Genomic DNA, 18,013 nt, shown 5'->3' with positions numbered 1-18,013 from the left:
CTAAATATAGAATATGCACTCCATTAGAAGTATGAGTAAAATTTGGGTGAGTGCAATTCACCCAAATGATGGGTTCAAGAGTGGGACCCCTCTGATGGTTTTCGACCGTGGGGAGCAGATAGTTGGAAACTGAGTGACTAAATCAATAAAGGAGTAGGGCTGCAGCTGCTGTCTCAGGGGAGGAGATCAGTTGTGCCAGTTTGATGGAGTGTCGGGCCAGGATGGAAGTGGATAGAAGGCCTGTCCCACCGCACAGCCCCGGGAGTGCCCACAGCTGGCAGGAGTACTTGGCGGGGACGCTGTTGTTGAAGAGTCTGGGTTGTTCCAGACTGTCGGCCAGCAGGCCTGTCGCCTGTCTCGCAGTGGCCCTTGGTGTCTGACTGCTGCTGTTGCTGAAGAACGTCTCCCCTGGGCTCACCGACCTGGAAGCAGGAGAGACCCAGTCAGACGTGACTCGCAGCCAGTTCAGTCCCCACGGGTGGGCTGGGAGACAGACTCCCTGGCGCCCTGGCCCTTGGTTCTGAACTCTGGTCTTTGTCAGCCATCCTCGGCCTGTCAGTGGGGGTCCCTGACTCTGGGCCTGAGGTGGGCCACTCGCCAACAGGAGAGCCCATGCCCAATCCCGACCCTAACCACTCAGCTCACGGCCCAAGGTGCGTCCTTGCCCAGCCCCCATCCCTGACGGGAACTGATGAGTCGGGGTGACCACCACGCAGGATGTTGCTGTGCTTACCCTTCCGCGTTCTGGCAAATTCCATGAGCATAGGAATACTTGGAAAGTAGATAGAGATGTTTAGCTGGTGCCCTCCCCACCCCAAAGGAGAGTCATGCATGCATGTCCCCCATGAGAGCTGCCACACAATTGTGCAGCTGCACTGGCCATGCTGGAGGTGTTGCTGGGGTGGAAGCTTGCAGGAGGGGACAAGGCGGCAGGGGTGGGAGTCAGGGGCCAGCGTTGATGCTGGAGTGGCCAACGTGGTGAGGGTTGTTGGAAAGTGAGTGTGGGTGACTGCAGAGCACGGCAGAATTGAATGGGAGGTGTGGACATGCACACAGTCCCATCCAATCATCTCATCTAATCATCTCCCACTGTGGATCTGGACCAGGTTTAGAAAGGTGGGGCTGACAAAAGGGAGTGCAGCTCAGGGTGCCCCCAGATCTCCCAGACTGGAGACAGCCCCCTCCCAGCCCACCCCGAGGACCTGCACGCACCTGCCCTCTGGCCGGTGACCACTGGTGTCAGTGCAGCAGCTTAGGCTAGGAGGGCCCGGTCTCGCCCCCACACCCAGAGCTCTGGGTCATAGGCTTGGATCTGGAAAGACAAACGTTCCCTCAGAGGCTCTTCCCTGGCCCTTCTTGCCTGTCCCCACATCCCAAGCCCCGGGCCCTGCAGCCCTGCTCCTGGGTCCTGCTCAAGCCGCCCCAGCCTCACCCACCTCCTCACACTCCTCCAGGGTGACCCAGGCCTTCCAGCCCATGCAGCGCATGAACTGCAGGCGCAGGTGGTCGAAGAGGGGCCGCTGGGCGTCATCCTTGCCGAAGAGGAAGGACAAGATGGCCTGCTTGGGAGGCTCGTCGTCCTCTTCGTCCTCCTCCATGTCGTTGGCCAGGTAGCTGGGAAAAGAAGCCCATCTCTTTGCGCGGGCCCAGCGGGAAGACCTCTGGCCAAGCTCAGCTTCTGCATGGGAGCCCTCAGTGCCCCTGTAGCTGGACAGGAACTGGCAGAGAATGCCTCCCTCCTGGGCCCTGGGCACTGCATCCCTGCCCTCCCCCTCCCCACCCCTTCACCATGATGCAGGTGCACACACCTCCCCAACGACACAGACGTGCCCCCAAGGGCAGACACAGCGTGTCCATCCACTCCCGTGCACTCATTCCACATGCAGCTTGTAGTTCCACATTCCCTGTCACACTCTCTGACCCATGGCATGTACCAGGCAAGGCCTTGTGCAGAGTGAATGAGGTGCCACAAAAGGGCAGGAGCTGAGCTGTCATCTTACACTCAAGTAGGGCCAAGCCTGTAAGAGCCTGTGGGCACTGTGACGTGACCCTGCCACACGGGCCTGGGCCCAGCAGGTCAGGGATCAGAAAGGGTGCCCCCGGAAGCGGGCTGGGCAGCAGCGCTGGGAGGCCAGAGAAGCAGAGGGAGGGTGTGGTGTTGGAGCTGACTCTGCTGTTGCAGGTGGAGGGAGGACTCAGTCCTGCATGTTCCAGGGCAGAGAGTCGGGAAGCAGAATACTCACAGAGCTACGAAGAAATGAATGCGCCTGTACTGCCAGGGTAGAGGCCGGCTCGGCTGAGGTAGGCGATGACCATGGCCAGCAGGTACTGAGGGAGAGAGGGCAGCACGACACGAGTCATGACTTGACGAGAATCAGGACAGGGTGGTGGGGATTGGGGCAGTGGGCTGTTGCCACTCAGTGTAGCCTTGCCACTGCCAGGGCCCTGTGTGAGGGCAGCTGGGGTTCCCAGGGCTCTGGAGGAGCAGGAAGCTGGGCACCTGGGCCCTGATCATCAGGGATGCCCACGAGAGTTGTGACATCCAGGCTGGCCTGACCTGGGGCCTGGCACAGAGGCAGCAGTCTCAGTGGGGAGCAGAGATGCCACAGGCTCCGTCATACATGCGGGGCCCGTCAGGAAAGGGCAGGCACTGTGTGTGCGTGCTGGGTGGAGGCACGTGCAGGGGCAGATGACTGCAGGGGTGCTATGCCCTGTGTCCCCCAACCCAATCTATCCCCGTGTGTCGGGCCCACTCACCTTGTCAGATACTCTGAGCTGCTTGTCCCAGGCCAGGAACCGCTTGACCACGGGATCCTCTGGGGAAAGGGGCCAGTGTGTTAGGCTGAGAAGCAGGCGGGCCCTGGCCTCTTCTGGGGAAGTGTCAGGTCAGAGCCAAGGGTCCAGCAGCCATGCAGAGGCTGGGCACATGTGGCTGGCAAGCAAGGGTCTGTGGCTGCCAGTGAGGAAGGGCTTGGTCCAGCATGGATGTGTGTCCTGGGCCTGGGCACATGCCCGTGGCTGCCCATGTGCCACTGAGGCCTGTTTCAGTCTGTATGGGGTGATCAGTGGGAGACAGCCCGGCATTTACAGTGAGCCCGGCATCTCCGCAGCCCCGCTGGTGGACATGGGCAGCAAGAGCTCATGTGTATCAGAGAGGCTGGCAGATCCAGGGCTCTCCCCAGGCCCCCAGTCTCTCTGGCTACACACGCGAGGCTCCATCCAGGTCCCCCAGGACCTGTCCCTACCCACCGAAGCACCCCCCACGACCCTCCCCGAGTCTCATGCCCTACCGAGCAGCCTGTTGAAGACCTTGTGGTGCTCAGGCAGCACCGTCGACACACGCTGCTTCTTGAGCCTCATCTTCAGCCCCAGGAGCCACTCCACAGCCCAATTTTCCGTGGGCTCTGTGCTTTGTGTGCACCTTTGGGTTGGTCTCCGGGGCCAGCTCGCCCTGCAGCCCCGAGGCCATATGCCCTGCATCTCTGTTGTCACCTCTGTCTCTGAGTCTGACCCCGAGTTTGAGAAGGCTGTGGACCAAGGCCTCTTTGTGCTGCCGGCAGAACTCTGGGGCTGGGAGCTGGTGTCCACGTGTGGGGCTGTGGGAAGGAATAGGCTCTGTCGTGACGGGCCATCTCTAGTCTTGGCCCCCACAGAATAACTGAAAGCTGCCATGCTCCCCAGCCCCAGCTTGGGGCCTCTTCCTGAGGCCGCCTGCTCCTTGACACATGGCACACTTGGTACCACCCCCAACACCCAACATTGCCCAGCCTGTCTTCTAGCCTGTAATGGAAGCCAGGACACCTGCCCCATTCCCAATCCCCCCACTGCCGTGCCTAGCTCCCTGGGGTTGTGTCCTTGTGGGCATCCTGGTCTCCTCTTGGAGGCCTCTCCTCCAATCCTGACCCCCCGAGGCCTTCTTTGCCATCACACTTGTCCTCAGCTCCCTAGGACTGCTGCCACCCTCCTCCTCCCCAGTGAGATTGTGAGTCACCTGCTCCCTCGGGCCCCTCATCTGGTGGTCCTGGGACCTCATCATCCACCAGCGCCTCCAGGGGACAGTCCTCGATCTGGGGGTCCGGTTCGCAGCTGGCCATGGTCTTTCTCAAAACCGTGGCTCCCTGTTGCGGACCCACACCCTGATCTCTCTCAGTCCTTCCCGATCAAGCCTGGCTGGCTCAAGCGCACCGTGTCGTATCTTCCTCAGCGTGGGAGTCAACACTGAAGCCCAGCTCGGAGAAGACGCTGTTAGCCAGTGCTGGCAGGTGCCAGTGAGTGTGGCTCCTCCAATCAGGAGGGGCAGAATCCTCTGATGTCATCTGTTATTCCAACCTGGCAACCAGCTCGAAGCATCGCAGGAGTAACTGCCATACCTGCCTAACACCTGACCCTGTGTGGACCATTTGTTTGGTTGACCCAGGACCCCATCTCTGACCACACTGTCCACAGCCACACTCCAGGCCTCTGGCCTCCCTACTCATCCACAACAAGTCTGATAAAATGATTTTATTTTGGTGTTGATGATGTAGTTGAGATGGATCCATGTCCATGTGTACCAGTGTATCCCATGGGAAGGGTGGAGGAATAGGCTCCCGTGCATGACACCATCGCTTCTGATGTTCATTTTGTTCTCTTTGTTCTTGGGGAAAGGGAAGAAGAAGAGGTGAAGCCATACCCAGCATCCTAACCGCATGAGTGCCGGGGGGTGGAGGACAGCCACCCCATATCATCCCAGGGTCCCAGATGTGGATCAGGCTCTGAGGGCACTGCGCAAGGGGTTGTGATAGTTCTGAAAGGCTGTTGGTTTTGTTGCTGCAAGAATGAGGAAATTCTTCCAAGGTCCACTGGCTGACATTGTCCACCTGAGAGTGTCCGTTTGCCCCGATGCTTGATGCTAAAGCCTGGTTTGGAGAGTTGTCCGATTGGTTCTGTCTCCCATCGTCTACATGGTACTCAATGTCCTCTGCAGACCTGGGTGAGCTGCCATCTGCCCCAAGTGCATCTGGGCATGCTGTCCACTGCTCAGGCTTAGCAAGTGAGGAGGCCCAGTTCTCCAAAATCCATGAGATCTAGTTTCTGTTGGTGAGAGATGTGTCCTGTTGGCAAGAAACAGATGTGTTTGTTTTTCTTTTAGATCTAGTCTACTGATCTATGACGTTTGATTGAGGAGTTGAAGCCATTTCTCTTCAGTGTTAGTGTAAATGGGTGGTAATTTGGTCCTGTCGTTTTAGCAATGGGTTGTTCATTGATTGAGTCTTCTGTTGTTCTTTTCCTGGGATGTTCTTGGTTTTGGTGGGTGGTATTCCTTTACTCTGTCAAGAGAACCTGTTTAAGTCTTCTGTGTAGTGCAGTTTTGGAAGAGGCAAATTCTTTTCCCTTTTCTTTGCTTTGGAAGCATTTTATTTCATTTGTGAAGACAAAATTTAGCTGGGTACGACATCGTGGGCTGACCATTTTGTGCTTTGAGGATTGGGAAGATGTTGCTCCAGTCTCTTCTGGCCAGTAGAGTTTCCTGTGAGAGGTCTCCTGTGAGTTTAATTGCCATTTTTGTTTCTTTTTTTTTTTTTCTTTTCTGTTTGTTCTTTTGTTTTGTTTTGTTTTTATTAATTACATTGTTTTATGTGACACAGTTTTACAGGTTCTGGGATTCCCCCACCCCTCTGCCCATGGTGGATTCCTCCACCTTGTTGCATGACCAGAGTTCAAGTTCAGTTGAGATTCTTTCTTTGCAAGCATATACCCAGCATAGAGTCCAGCCCCTTGTACTCTAGAGAAGTTGAACGGCTTGTTGGGGAGACCTTCTGTGGTCTGAAGGGAGAGCCAGCAGAATATCATCCCAATCCATTAAAAGCCGCAACATAATATCAGCAAGAATTGATACCATTATGGAATTAACTGACATAGTATTGAGTAACCAATATGTTAAAAAAAAAATGCAAGTTCTTCACCACATTCTGTGACTACTTCATTGACATTTCCATTTTAGTTTATATACAACCGGGTTCTGTACACCTTAAATGGCTCTAGATTACTGTTCAGCTGTCTTGTGTCTATTTTCATTCTAATATTTAGTTATGTTTTATGGTGAGGATCGCTTTTGGTTAAGGGAGTTGGGAGTTCTGTGCACTTCCTGGAATTAGAATCCCCAATTCTTTCACAGGATTAGGGAAAATTTCCCTATTATTTGGTTGAATACACCTTGAACCCCAGCTTCCCTTTCCATACCTCCTGGGATACCCATGACTTTTGTTTTCTTTATTTGTGATAATCTTCACAGGGGTGATTAGGGCAAGAAAGGCTAAGGGCTACAGGAAAGTGAGTAAGGCTATGATTTGCTCAATGTTTTTCACCCAAACTCTTTTTTTGAATTAATTAGGTTGCATTATGTGACACAGTTTCATAGGCTCTGGGATTCCCCCAATCCCTCCCCTTGCCCTCCGCTCAGTGTGGATTCCTCCACCTTGTTGCAGTACTACAGTTCAAGTTAAGTCCAGATTCTTTCATTGCAATCATACACCAAGCATAGAGTCCAGCATCTTATTGTCCAGATACATTCAGCAGTTTGTTGGGGAGACCTTCTCTGGTCTAAAGGTAGAGCTGGCAGAATGTCATCCCTATCAATTGAAAGCCCCAGCACAACATCAACGACAGTTTGCAACATTATGGAATGAATTGACATGGTATTGAGTCATCAATATGCTAAAACAATGCAAGTTCTTAACCACATCCTGTGACTACTTCATTGACATTTCAATTTTTGTTGATACACAGGACCGGCTGCTATACACCTTGAAGTGGCTATCGGGTGCTTTCAGCTGTCTCGTGTCTATTTTCATTTTAGTATTAGGCAGTTTACAGTGTTGAAGCATAATTTTGCTGAACTTGGCAGATTTTAGGATAGTCTAAACTGGCTTGTAACTTCAACAAGGCATTTGTCAACAGTTGAGGTGCAGAAGCGTTTTAGGAGGGGTGTGCAGAGAAATCTCCAATCCCCTAGTGAGGAGTAACTAATCATTTGTTTCCTGACTTGTAAGGTATATGTGGATCCATGCTGACCGTTTCCTGTCTGGTTCTAAGCTTTGCTTGTATTTCTGTGTATCTATTGTAGTTTTCTTGGGGGTGGGGGCAGGGGATCCGGAGCGACCCTGATGGTCGTTGCAAGAGAGGGTGGGGATCCAAGTAGGAACTAAGTAAGGACCAATGCAGTGAGCTCAGTGAGTTCATCCCCGTTCAGCACATGCACAGCTCACTCTTGTCCTACAGTCTTAAAGTCTTTCCACACTGTACAAAGTGGCACGTGATGTGCCGCTAGTAGAGTTGTTGATCTGCTGGCTATCAGGTTGAGGGCTGCCCGTGCCTCTCTTGGGTGGAACCTGTAGGATGGCACTTTGTTGCAGTTAACTCAACAAATGAGCCAGAAATGCGTTCACTCCCAGCTCAGTGCATGCTCAGTCCTGTCCCATAGCCTTTGCCTCCCTATACCAAATGACACCTGACTCGGCTTTGTGGGAGCCCACTGGGCTGTGAGATCCACCCTGTTCCCTCACTGCCCGTCTGGGACGTGCTGCTCTGTCTCTGCTCCTGGTGAAATCCAACAGGCCAGCAGCACGGGCAGTTGTTTGTCTGGGTTCACCTTCTGAGCTCCTGGTGAAAGTCCCTTCCCAGCTTGTTGCTGGTGTAGTTCTGGCTGCCAGTGGTGTTCTGAAAGCAGCTGGGGTATCAGGTCTCTGCAACACCACACCATTGTGTCGGCTGCTCTCCTGTGTCTGTCAGTCTCTTGTCCCCCTCTGCTGTGATTCAGTGCTCTCCTATTTCCTGGAATGTTCCCCTCGTGCTTCACACGGGCTGATGTTTCTCCATTTGTTTAAACGTGTCCTTCCCTTATTCCTCAATCATTCCCCCCTTGTAATGTGCACACAACATCTGCCTTTTATGTTTGCTTCACTTAACAGTATGACCTAGAGATTCTTCTACAGACGTTTGTTTTTCATTGCTTTTTTGTAACCTTTGAGTTTTCCACTGTATGCATGTACCAGGATCCATCGCTAGGTTACATGGCAATATCACTTATAACAAACAGTGCTTGTGTTAGTCAGTTGGTACACAGACTCCCTTGAATTGTGTGAATGGCTATATATTCACTCTGCAATGGCCACTCCGCCAGAGCCAAGCCAGTCAGAAGGCAGGAGCTAGAAGCTTTGTGCAGGTCTCCCATGCGGGTGCAGGGTCCCCAGGCTTTGGGCTATTCCCCGTGTCCTCCAAGGCCACAAGCAGGGAGCTAGTTGGGAAATGGAGCGGCCAGAAGTTAAAGCAGCACACAGGTAGGATCTTGGTGCTTGCATGCAAGGGGGGGGATTATCCAATTGAGCTATCACACCAGGACCAGCGTTGACATAAATGTAAATACACACATACATATATATGTAATTATTAATAAATATTTATATTTATTTGAGACAGGGAGGAAGATGTTATGTCTAATGATTCACTCTCCAAGTGACCACAGTGGCTGGAGCTGCACCGATCTGAAGCTAGGAGAGAGGAATTTCCATGAATTCTCCCATGCAGGTCAGGGTCCCGAGGCTTTGGGCCATCCTTGACTGCTTTCCAGGCCACAAACAGGGAGCTGAATGGGAAGTGGAGCTCCGGGATTAGAACAAGCGCCCATATGGGATCCCAGAAAATTCAAGGCGAGATCTTTAGCCACTATGCCAAATCGCTGTGCCTACATTGATATATATTCAGAAAAAGTGCTCATAAGTGAAGCTAAGCAACTGCTTTCTGGGGAAATGATTTGTTCTGAGGGATAGTTCATATGTGCATGTATTTCTCATCTTCACAGGATCTTAAAAGCAGAAATTAGTTTGCAAAAGTCAAAGATGACCAGTGACCAATGGGATATCACTATTAGTTCTCTGAACTTTTCTTTATTTCTTTTTTGAGATGGTAGAGATTGAGTGGAAAGGACTGAAACACAGACAATGATGTTACAGGTCCATTTAGATTGTCAATTGCTTCTTGATTCAGTCTTGGTGGTTTGTATGTGTCCAAAAATCTATCCATGTCTACTAGCTCTTCTGATTTGTTTCCGTAGAGTTGCTTGTGATAGTTTGTAAGAATTGTCTGTCTGTCTGAGGTATCAGTTGTTCTGTTTCCTTTCTGATGTCTGATGCTATTGATGTGTATCTTCTCCCTCCTTGTTTTGAAGAGTTGTGCTAGTGGGGAGTGTATTTTGTTGATTTTCTCAAAGAACCAGCTCTTTGATGCATTGAGCTGATGAACTGTAGTCTTGGTGTCTCTTTGGTTTATTTCCCCGCTTATTTTGATGATTTCTTTTCCTTCATGATGTTGGGATTGCTTGCTGTTGTTGGTCTGGTTTGTCTGACTCCTGTAAGGAGAGTGGATTTACTTGATGCTTTTCTAGTTTCTGAATGTAAGCATGGATTGAGATGAATTTTGACACTGGCTTGATTGTGTCTCATCAGATTTAATCTATGTGTTGATGCCTTCATTGGTTTCAAGCAATTTTTAAATCTCTCCTTTCATTTCCTCTCGAATCCAGTGCTCATGTGGTAACATATTATTCAGCCTCCATGTGTTTGCAAGTCTTCTTGACTGCTTTGAGTTCTTGGTCTCTAGCTCACTCCATGATGCATGGTATAATGTTGATGTTATTTATGTTTGCTGAGGCTTGTTTTGTGGCCTAAACATGGTCAGTTCCTGAGAACGTTCCATTCACTGATGAAAAGCAAAAGTGTATTGTGGGCCCGGCGTGGTGTGGCAGTGGTTTGGGTCCTCGCCTTGCACGCCCGGGATCCCATCTGGGTGCCGGTTCTGATCCCGGCAGCCCGGCTTCCCATCCAGCTCCCTGCCTGTGGCCTGGGAAAGCAGTGGAGGACGGCCCAAGGCTTTGGGACTCCGCGCCCGTGTGGGAGACCCAGAAGAGGCTCCTGGCTTCGGATTGGCATAGCATCAGCCGTTGCTCTCACTTGGGAGTGAATCATGGGATGGAAGATCTTCCTCTCTGTCTCTCCTCTCTGTCTATCCGCCTTTCCAATAAAAATAAAAATAAAAGTGTATTGTGTATCTGTAGGATGAAAAGTTGCTACTGAAGCAGTACACATCACCCAGTTGCAAATCTGAGCACCAGAACAGAGTGTGGATCAGGCCAGGTTCGCTCCCAACACATACAGTTCTCCTAGGCTTCTGGTGAACGCCCCTTCCCACCTTGTTGCTGCTGGGGTTCTGAGCGCCAGTGCAATGCAGATCGCCACTTGCTGAATGCCGCTGGGTTACTGGTCACTGCAACACCACAGCGTTTTGTCTGCTGCTTTCCTGTGTCTGTCAGTCTCCAGGTGCCCCTCTGCTGTCATTCTGTCCTCCCCTATTTCCTGGAATGTGCCCTTTGTGCTTCACATGGGCTAACATTTTTCTGTCTGCTGAAATGTGTCCTCGCCTGATTCCAGCAGATCTTAATTCTCCCAAAAGCTTGCACTTTCTAAAGCTAAGTACTACACCCACCCCCTTCAGGAGATGCCACCACTGATTTTGTTCACTACACGGGGACTGTGGAGTTGTTGCCACATTTTAGCTCCAAGTCCAGAGCAGGTTGTCCTGCACCCAGTGTGTGCCGTGAACTGACCTCGAATGTCTGCTCCCAGAGAGAGCTCTTGTGTGTGTCAGCGAGTGTGGAGACCTCAGTCAGTGTGTCACACACCTACCCTGGCTGGTGTTTTTTTTTTGGTTTGTGTTTGATACATTTTCATAGTTGTTTAATGCACATACGGTCAGTGGCTACAGGAAATTGGGTGAGACCTTTGTTTCCACATTTTCTTGTTCTGTATGTGTTTGAAGAAGGTAAATAAAGGGAGAAGCCCCAGCTAGCCTCCACGCCATGCCAAGTAACCGACTCGGGGCATGCTCTGAAGGTCCTACTCAAGAGGTTGTGGTAGCTCAACAGGTTTGAATTCCTGCCAATCTCGCCATTCCAAGCGTGATGGAATCTCTCGAGAATGCAGTGATTGACATAGTCCACCTTAGAGTCTCTGTTTGCCGAGGTATTCATTGCCAACACATGGCTGGGGGAGTTGATTGTTGAAGGATTTGTTCTGTCTTCTGTCCTCTGTTGTGGTACCAAGTGTCCTCTGAAGTTTCTGATGGACTGCCATATCTTCCACGTGCACCTGGAAATGCTGTCCACTGCTCCGTGTGAGTCTCTGAGGAGGCTCAGCTTTGGCACTTGCACTCCATGAACAGACCATGGAACCTGCACTTCTGTGCATGGTTAGTGTTCTGAGATGAGCAGTTGAGTTGGAGGGATCCCCAGGGAAAGTTGGTCTGAGGTGATTCCAGAACAGAATCTTGTGTGTGCATGCCAGTACAGGGTCTGGCACAATTTGTCACCCGAGTCAGCTTATGCATATGCTGGTGGTTGCAATTGCTGGGTCAGTTGCCTTTCCAGCGCTGTCTTCCTCATGAACCAAATGGTGTTGCAGTCCATCCTGATTCTGCCCAGCACACACTCGGCCCTCAGGCAAAAAAAAAAAAATCATTGGGAGTTGCAGCCTAGTCATAGCAACCCGCAATAACCCCCACCAGGCCCATCCCCTGCCCAGATGCCCGTGGTTGCCAGTATGTACAGCAAACTGGCCCAGCCTGTCCCACATCCCATTCAACTCTCATGCATGTCAGTGGGCATTGAAGCCTAGTTCAACCCAACCAGCTCCACTCTCCAGCCCCCACACATTCTGGTGAGTGCCACTCTGTCCCGCCAGGTCTGCCCCAGTCCTGGTTTTCAGGACTGGTTTTCTAGTGGGAATGGTGACCCAAGAGGGACGTGCTCATTATTTATTTCTGTCCTGGGCCCACTTCTGGATCATGCAGTTTCCAGGTGGTTGTGCAGTTTAGCTTGACAGAATTAGCCCCCAGTGCCAGCATGTTCCGTCTGAAGCTGTGGCAAAGGCAACCAACCCTCACCCATTGTGCTGTATGCTTGCACCAGTAGGGACAGTCAGCCCAGCCTGGCTCTTCCCTGATCTGGCTTACATGAGGCCACAGGTGTTGTAGCCCTGTCCGGTTTGGTGTGCCTGCATCCCAACTGATGGTCTGCAGTGGGAGTGGCTGTCCAGCAGGGGAGCCATCCACTTTCCCCCTCCAGCTTTGCCCTTGCCTCCCCTGGTTCTCACGTGTGCTGATTGGGTATTGCAGCCCAGTCTGGCATAGCCCACCTTGTCTTGGCATTTGCCAGTGGGTGCTCTAGCCTGGCCCCGGCTGGCCCACCCTAATTTCAGCTGGTGAGCATTACAATGTAGCCCAGCCAGGTAGGCACCCAATCCCAGCTGTACTGTGTACTGGTATGTGTTGTGACGAGGTGTGGCCTGACCCACACTCTGTCCTGGTGCTCAGATTCACCAGTGGGTGGTGTGCACTGGTTCAGCCTAATCTGCCACCAGCCTATGGCAAATATATGTTGCTGGGTACCTTTCCCTGGTCTGGTTCTGGAATGCACCTTATTGTGGTTCTTGCGCTCACCTGTAGGCATTGCGTCCTGACAGAATAGTATCCCAAGCTCCCCTATCAGAATCTCTCCCAAAGCCAATTTCTTGCACACTGTTGGGTCAGTGGGCTCACACTACTTAGTCCACATCCTTAGATCTGCCAGGAACAGTGGCCTTTCCGGGCTGGCCTACAAAGCATTCCAGTTCTTTTTATATTTTAAACTGTATGTTCATTTTGATTTCAAAATCATACACAAAGAGGAAGAGAAGTAAAGAGAACTATCTTCTGTCCAATGATTCACTCCCCAAGTGAGCACAATGGCCAGAGCTGCACTGATCCCAATCAGGAGCCCAGATGCTCTTGCCGGACTACCATGTGGGTGCAGGGTCCCAAGGCTTTGTGCTGTCCTTGATTGCTTTCCCCAACAATAAGCCGGGAGCTGGATGAGAAGCAGGGCTGCCAGAATGAGAACCAGCACCCCTATGGGATCCTGGTGCCTTCAAGGCAAAGACTTTAGGCATTGGGCCAAGGCGCTGTGCCCTCCAGTTCTTACTGTTGCATGTTTCAGCACAGCCAAGGCTCGTTCATCACGAGACTCAGTTGGGGCAGAGACCTAGGCTACTCCATCCTACATGTGCCCTGGTCCTGCAGAGCACCAGTTCCTGCGCTGGCTCTTGCAGGCACTAGTTGGTGCTAGAGCCCAACCAAGTTTGGCACACACCCCCAGACGTGTCCACACACATGCTGAGGGATACTGCAGACCTGTCCAGCCCAGTTTGCCACCCCAATTCTGGCTCTTGCACTCTCCAGTGGGAACCGTACCCTAGCTGGGGCATCCTCTTACCTTCCCGAGAAGACCTGCTCCCAGCCATAGAGCTTGGATGTGCCAGTGCATGCTCTGACCCAGCCTGGCGTAACCCGTCACCCATCTTGGCCTTTCCCATCAGATGCTGCAGCCTAACCAGGTGAGCCAGCCCAAGGCTCAATTCTTATGGGGACTGGGGGTGGGTGCAACCTAGCCTAGTCAAGTCTGGTGCCATCCCAGGCTTTCATGCTACAAGTTGCTATGATAGCCTAACCTACTAGCACACAATGCATCTCCTGGAATCCTGCATATGCTAGTGTGCCACGATTTTCTCTGGCCCTGCCACATGCACCAGTTACCCCTCCACCAGAAATACCCGATACACTTGACAACAAGTGGAGTAGCCTTGCCCGGACTGACCAATTGCCAGCTTGCCTCATGTGCTCAGCAGTGAGGGCTAGAGCCCAGCTGGGGAGTTCCCCACCTTCCCCCACCAGGCCGACTCCCACACCCAGATCTCACTTGTTCTAGAGGTTTCTAGCCCCCAACCCTACATGCAGTCTGCACCCTCTGTCTTGTCCTTTGTGTGAGCTGATGTATGATGTTGCCCTTGCCACTACATATCATTTATTTGTGTGTGTGTGTGTTCCTGCAGGTGCTGCATCCTGGATGAGTTGGGTCTGTTCCCAACCCGAGTTTCCATGAGTGCCAGCGGGTTCCTTGGTCATGCCTAGCTCAACGCATGGCCACCCTAACTCCTGAGCAAACCAGTGAGTATTGCAGTTGCACAGGGATGAGTCCACAGATACCTCACACAATCTTCCTCAGACTTGGTTCTCTAGCCTGTTAGTTAGTATTATCATGCAACCTAATATTATCAGTCCCTCTTTCTATCTTCAGAGGCAGGTGCTGTGCTCTCGTGGTGCCAGGTTGGGGCCATGTTGTTTGTGCCTCAGCTGGCGGCTAGGTCACAGGCTGGATGGCCACGCTGCTGGGAGCTGAATCGAGGCTCTTGTGCCATCTGGTCCTCCTCAACCTACATTGCCCCACTGATAGGGCAGCCTGCACAAAACCAAACAACACACAAAACATTCCATGGACAGGCTACCGTGAGGGAAGTGGAAAGCAATGGCTCCCTCCCTCCCTCCCTCCTGAGCATGTGCCTCTGAGCCAGCCCCCTCCTTGCCCCCTTCCCCACAAACACAGAAGATCTCACAGAGATGTCAGTTCATGTCCCGGCTGCTGTGTTTCCCTTGCAGCTGCGTGAACACAACCTGGGAAGCTGCAGCAGTAGATAGCCGAATGGTCACCTGTGCAGGAGACCCTGATGAAGTTCTGGAATGTGGGCTTCTCCCTGGGACAGTGCTGGCTGTTGCAGCCCTCAGGGAAGGAAGCCAGCAGATGGAAGCTTTCTCTCTGTCTGTCCCTCTGTCCCTCTCTGTAGCTCTGTGTTTGTGATCAAGAAGTCCATGTTTGGAAGCTCTGGAATTGGCAGGAGCTGCCCTTTTTACTTCCCCATACTCTGGCAGGCTCCCTGGCCCTGTCTTCACAGAGGGTGTCTGGTGCGTCCTATCAAACGCTGTTGCTCCGTTCAGAGGAGCACATAGAGCACGACTGTGTAAAGAGAGAGAGGAAGCCTGCTGAGCCTAGGGGACAGGTGGGGACTGTCACCAAAGAGACCGCAGGCTGCCTGGCCTCCAGCAGGAAGTATGGAGTGCTGGAGAGAGCAGACATAGCAGGCAAGGAGCAGAAGCAGCCAGCCAGGGTGTGGCCAGCAGGGTCTTCCTGCAGTGAACTGGTGACAGGAGGGGAGAGTGCATTGGCCTCAGGAGCCGAGGAGGAAGAGGTATCCTCCACCGCAGGTGTGGGACCCTGCACATGAGGGAGGGGTGGTCCTGTCTTCCCTGAGCACAGGTGAATGTCCCCGCTGCCCGGTGCTGCCCACAGAGGTGTCAGCCTCCCGCGTGTGCCTCTGGCCCAGCCCTGGTGCTTGTGGAGCTTTGTTTGGGGACTAACCCAGGAGCTGACTTTCCTTGTCCCTATCATCTAACCAACAGGCCCCTGCCAGCTTTGCACCCTGGGTCTCTCTGCACTGCAGTGCAGGCCACGCCTCCCGCTCCAAGGCCCTTTGCAGGTGAAGAGTCAGTCACCATCAGTGCTCAGGGTCCAGCGAGGGAGTCAAGGGACCACCACGCCATGGCGCAGCAAGACCACCTGACAGCACGCAAGATGGGACAGAAAAGCCAGCATGCATGGTGGAGGTAAGGAGACTGTTTTATTACATGACCCCAAGAGGTGTAGTTCATGTTCTCCCCTCACATATTGACCATGGTCCTCATGGTGTCAAGGGCAGATGAGTTAAAAAATTCTTAAATTTGTACAAAATTCCATATATATACATATAAAACATAACAGTCAAAATGCCAACAACAGTATACAAGCAACGTTTCCACAACAGTGGCTATTTCAAAACTATGTGCAATAAATGTAATACATTATCTCTAAAAATAGCGTTTTATAAATTTTTTTTTCTTTATACTCTGACTTAGTTGATTAGGGTCCTGAGGGTCAAGGGCTACAGGGTGAAAGTGGGTAATAGCATTATTTCCACACTAGTGTTATAATTTGTCCGTGTATCTGGGGTTAGGGGAGTAACAAAGGGCAAAGCCCCACCCAACCTACCACCCATGCCAGATCCCCAAGGGGAGGCGCGCTCCGAGGGTCCTGCTCAAACAGTTTTGGTAGTTCATCAGTTCTGGATTGCTGCCAGTCTCGCAGTTCCAATCGCAAGGAAACCTATTCAGAGTCCACTGGCGGACAGTCTCTTGGTGGTTGGGCTTCTAAGATCAGCAGTTCCGTTGGAGGGATCTCCAAAGAAACTTCCTCTGAGATGATCCCAGACCTGATTCCACCAGCATGCATCGTGGAGGTAAGAAGACTGATTTATTACATGACCCCAAGAGGTGTAGTTCACGTTCTCCCCTCACATACAGACCAAGGTCCTCACGCAAGTTCAAGGTGTGAAGGCCAGATAAGTTAAAAAACTCTTAAAATTGTACAAAATTCCATATATATATATATATACAACAGTCAAAATGCTAACAAAAGTATGCAAGTAATGTGTCTTATGTGCAATAAATTTAATATATCATCTCTAAATATAGCATTTCATAAGCATTTTTATAAAAATACATCATAATATGCATACATTATGTGGGAGCTACATATAAAATATGCACTCCATTACAAATATGAGCAAAATTGGATTGCAATTCACCCAAATTATTAGTTCAAATACAGCAGAATTGAATGGGAGGTTTGGACGTGCACACAGTCCCAACTTATCATCTCCCACTGTAGATCTGGACAAGGTTTTAAAGGGTGAGGGTCATGGAGTGGGAGTCTAGCTCAAATGGCCCCCAGATCTCCCAGACTGGAGACAGCCCCCTCCCAGCCCACCCCGAGGACCTGCGCACACCTGCCCTCTGGCCGGTGACCACTGGTGTCAGTGCAGCAGCTTAGGCTAGGAGGGCCCGGTCTCGCCCCCACACCCAGAGCTCTGGGTCATAGGCTTGGATCTGGAAAGACAAACACTCTCTCAGAGACTCCTCCCTGGCCCTTCTCACTACCTCCAGATCCCAAGCCCGGGCGCTGCAGCCCTGCTCATGGGCCCTGCTCAAGCAGCTCCAGCCTCACCCACCTCCTCACACTCCTCCAGGGTGACCCAGGCCTTCCAGCCCATGCAGCGCATGAACTGCAGGTGCAGTTGTCGAAGAAGGGCTGTTGAGTGTAGTTCTTGCCGTAGAGGAATGCGAAGATGGCCTGCTTGGGGGCCTCGTTGTCCTCTTCCATGTCGTTGGCCAGGTAGCTGAGGAAGAAAGCCCATCTCTCAGTACAGGATGCATGGACAGTGGTAACGTGTGGACAGTGAGAACACGTGACAGTGAAGGTGCGTGCACCATGAGAACACATGGACAGTGGGAATATGCAGACGGTGAGAATGTGTGGACAGTGGCCTTGCACAGCAACAACAGCCAGAAACCAAAAATACACCATGGCACAGCAAGCTAAGCCTCCCATATGGATACTGGTTCGTGTCCAGGATGCTCTACTTCTGACCCAGATCCTGGCTAATGCACCTGGGAAAGCAGTAGAGGATGGTCCAGGTGCTTGGAACCCTGCCACCCACTGGGAGACCCAGAAGCAGCACCTGGCTTCTGGCTTTGGAATGCCCTGCTGCAGCTTATGGGGAGTGAGTCAGCACATGGAAGCTCTCTCTGTTTTTGCTTCTCTCTATGAATCCACCTTTCAAATAAAGCAAATCTTTCAAAAACAAATTATGGAGGAGGAGATTGGTGGCTCAAGTCCTTGGGCACTGTGGGGAGCACAGAGCAGCACAGGCCCTGGCGCTGTCATGCTGCCATGCTGCCATGCTGTCAGGCCGGTCACCCAGGAGACAGTTGAGGTGCTGGGTGCACGTGGCAGTCAGTGCTACAGGTCATCTGTTGGCCGGGGGCAGGTGTTCAATCCTGGGCAGCACAGGCCCTGACTGAGCACTGAATGGGGAAGTGGAGTTGGGAAGAGGAGAGAGGGCGGAGCTGCCATCCAGCAGGGAGGAAATGCAAGCCAGGAAGGGTGAACACAAAAGTCTCATGGTGATTTTCCTGTAAGACTTTGGGGTGTCTGCAAACAAAGGTGGTTGCCAGTAGTAGG

General features: G+C 52.0%; 1 pseudogene; it reads right to left on the bottom strand.

Moving 5' to 3' along the window:
• Nucleotides 1-1,188: 1,188 nt before the first annotated feature.
• On the bottom strand, nucleotides 1,189-4,094 carry LOC121155790 (annotated as a pseudogene).
• Between the last annotated feature and the right edge of the window lie 13,919 nt (nucleotides 4,095-18,013).

The sequence above is a fragment of the Ochotona curzoniae genome, unplaced genomic scaffold (genome assembly GCF_017591425.1).
Source record: "Ochotona curzoniae isolate NIBS_2020 unplaced genomic scaffold, NIBS_Ocur_1.0 contig_3120, whole genome shotgun sequence".
Lineage (NCBI taxonomy): Eukaryota > Metazoa > Chordata > Mammalia > Lagomorpha > Ochotonidae > Ochotona > Ochotona curzoniae.
Note: the sequence above shows the minus strand (reverse complement) of the source record. Positions and strands in the feature narration are given on the sequence as shown.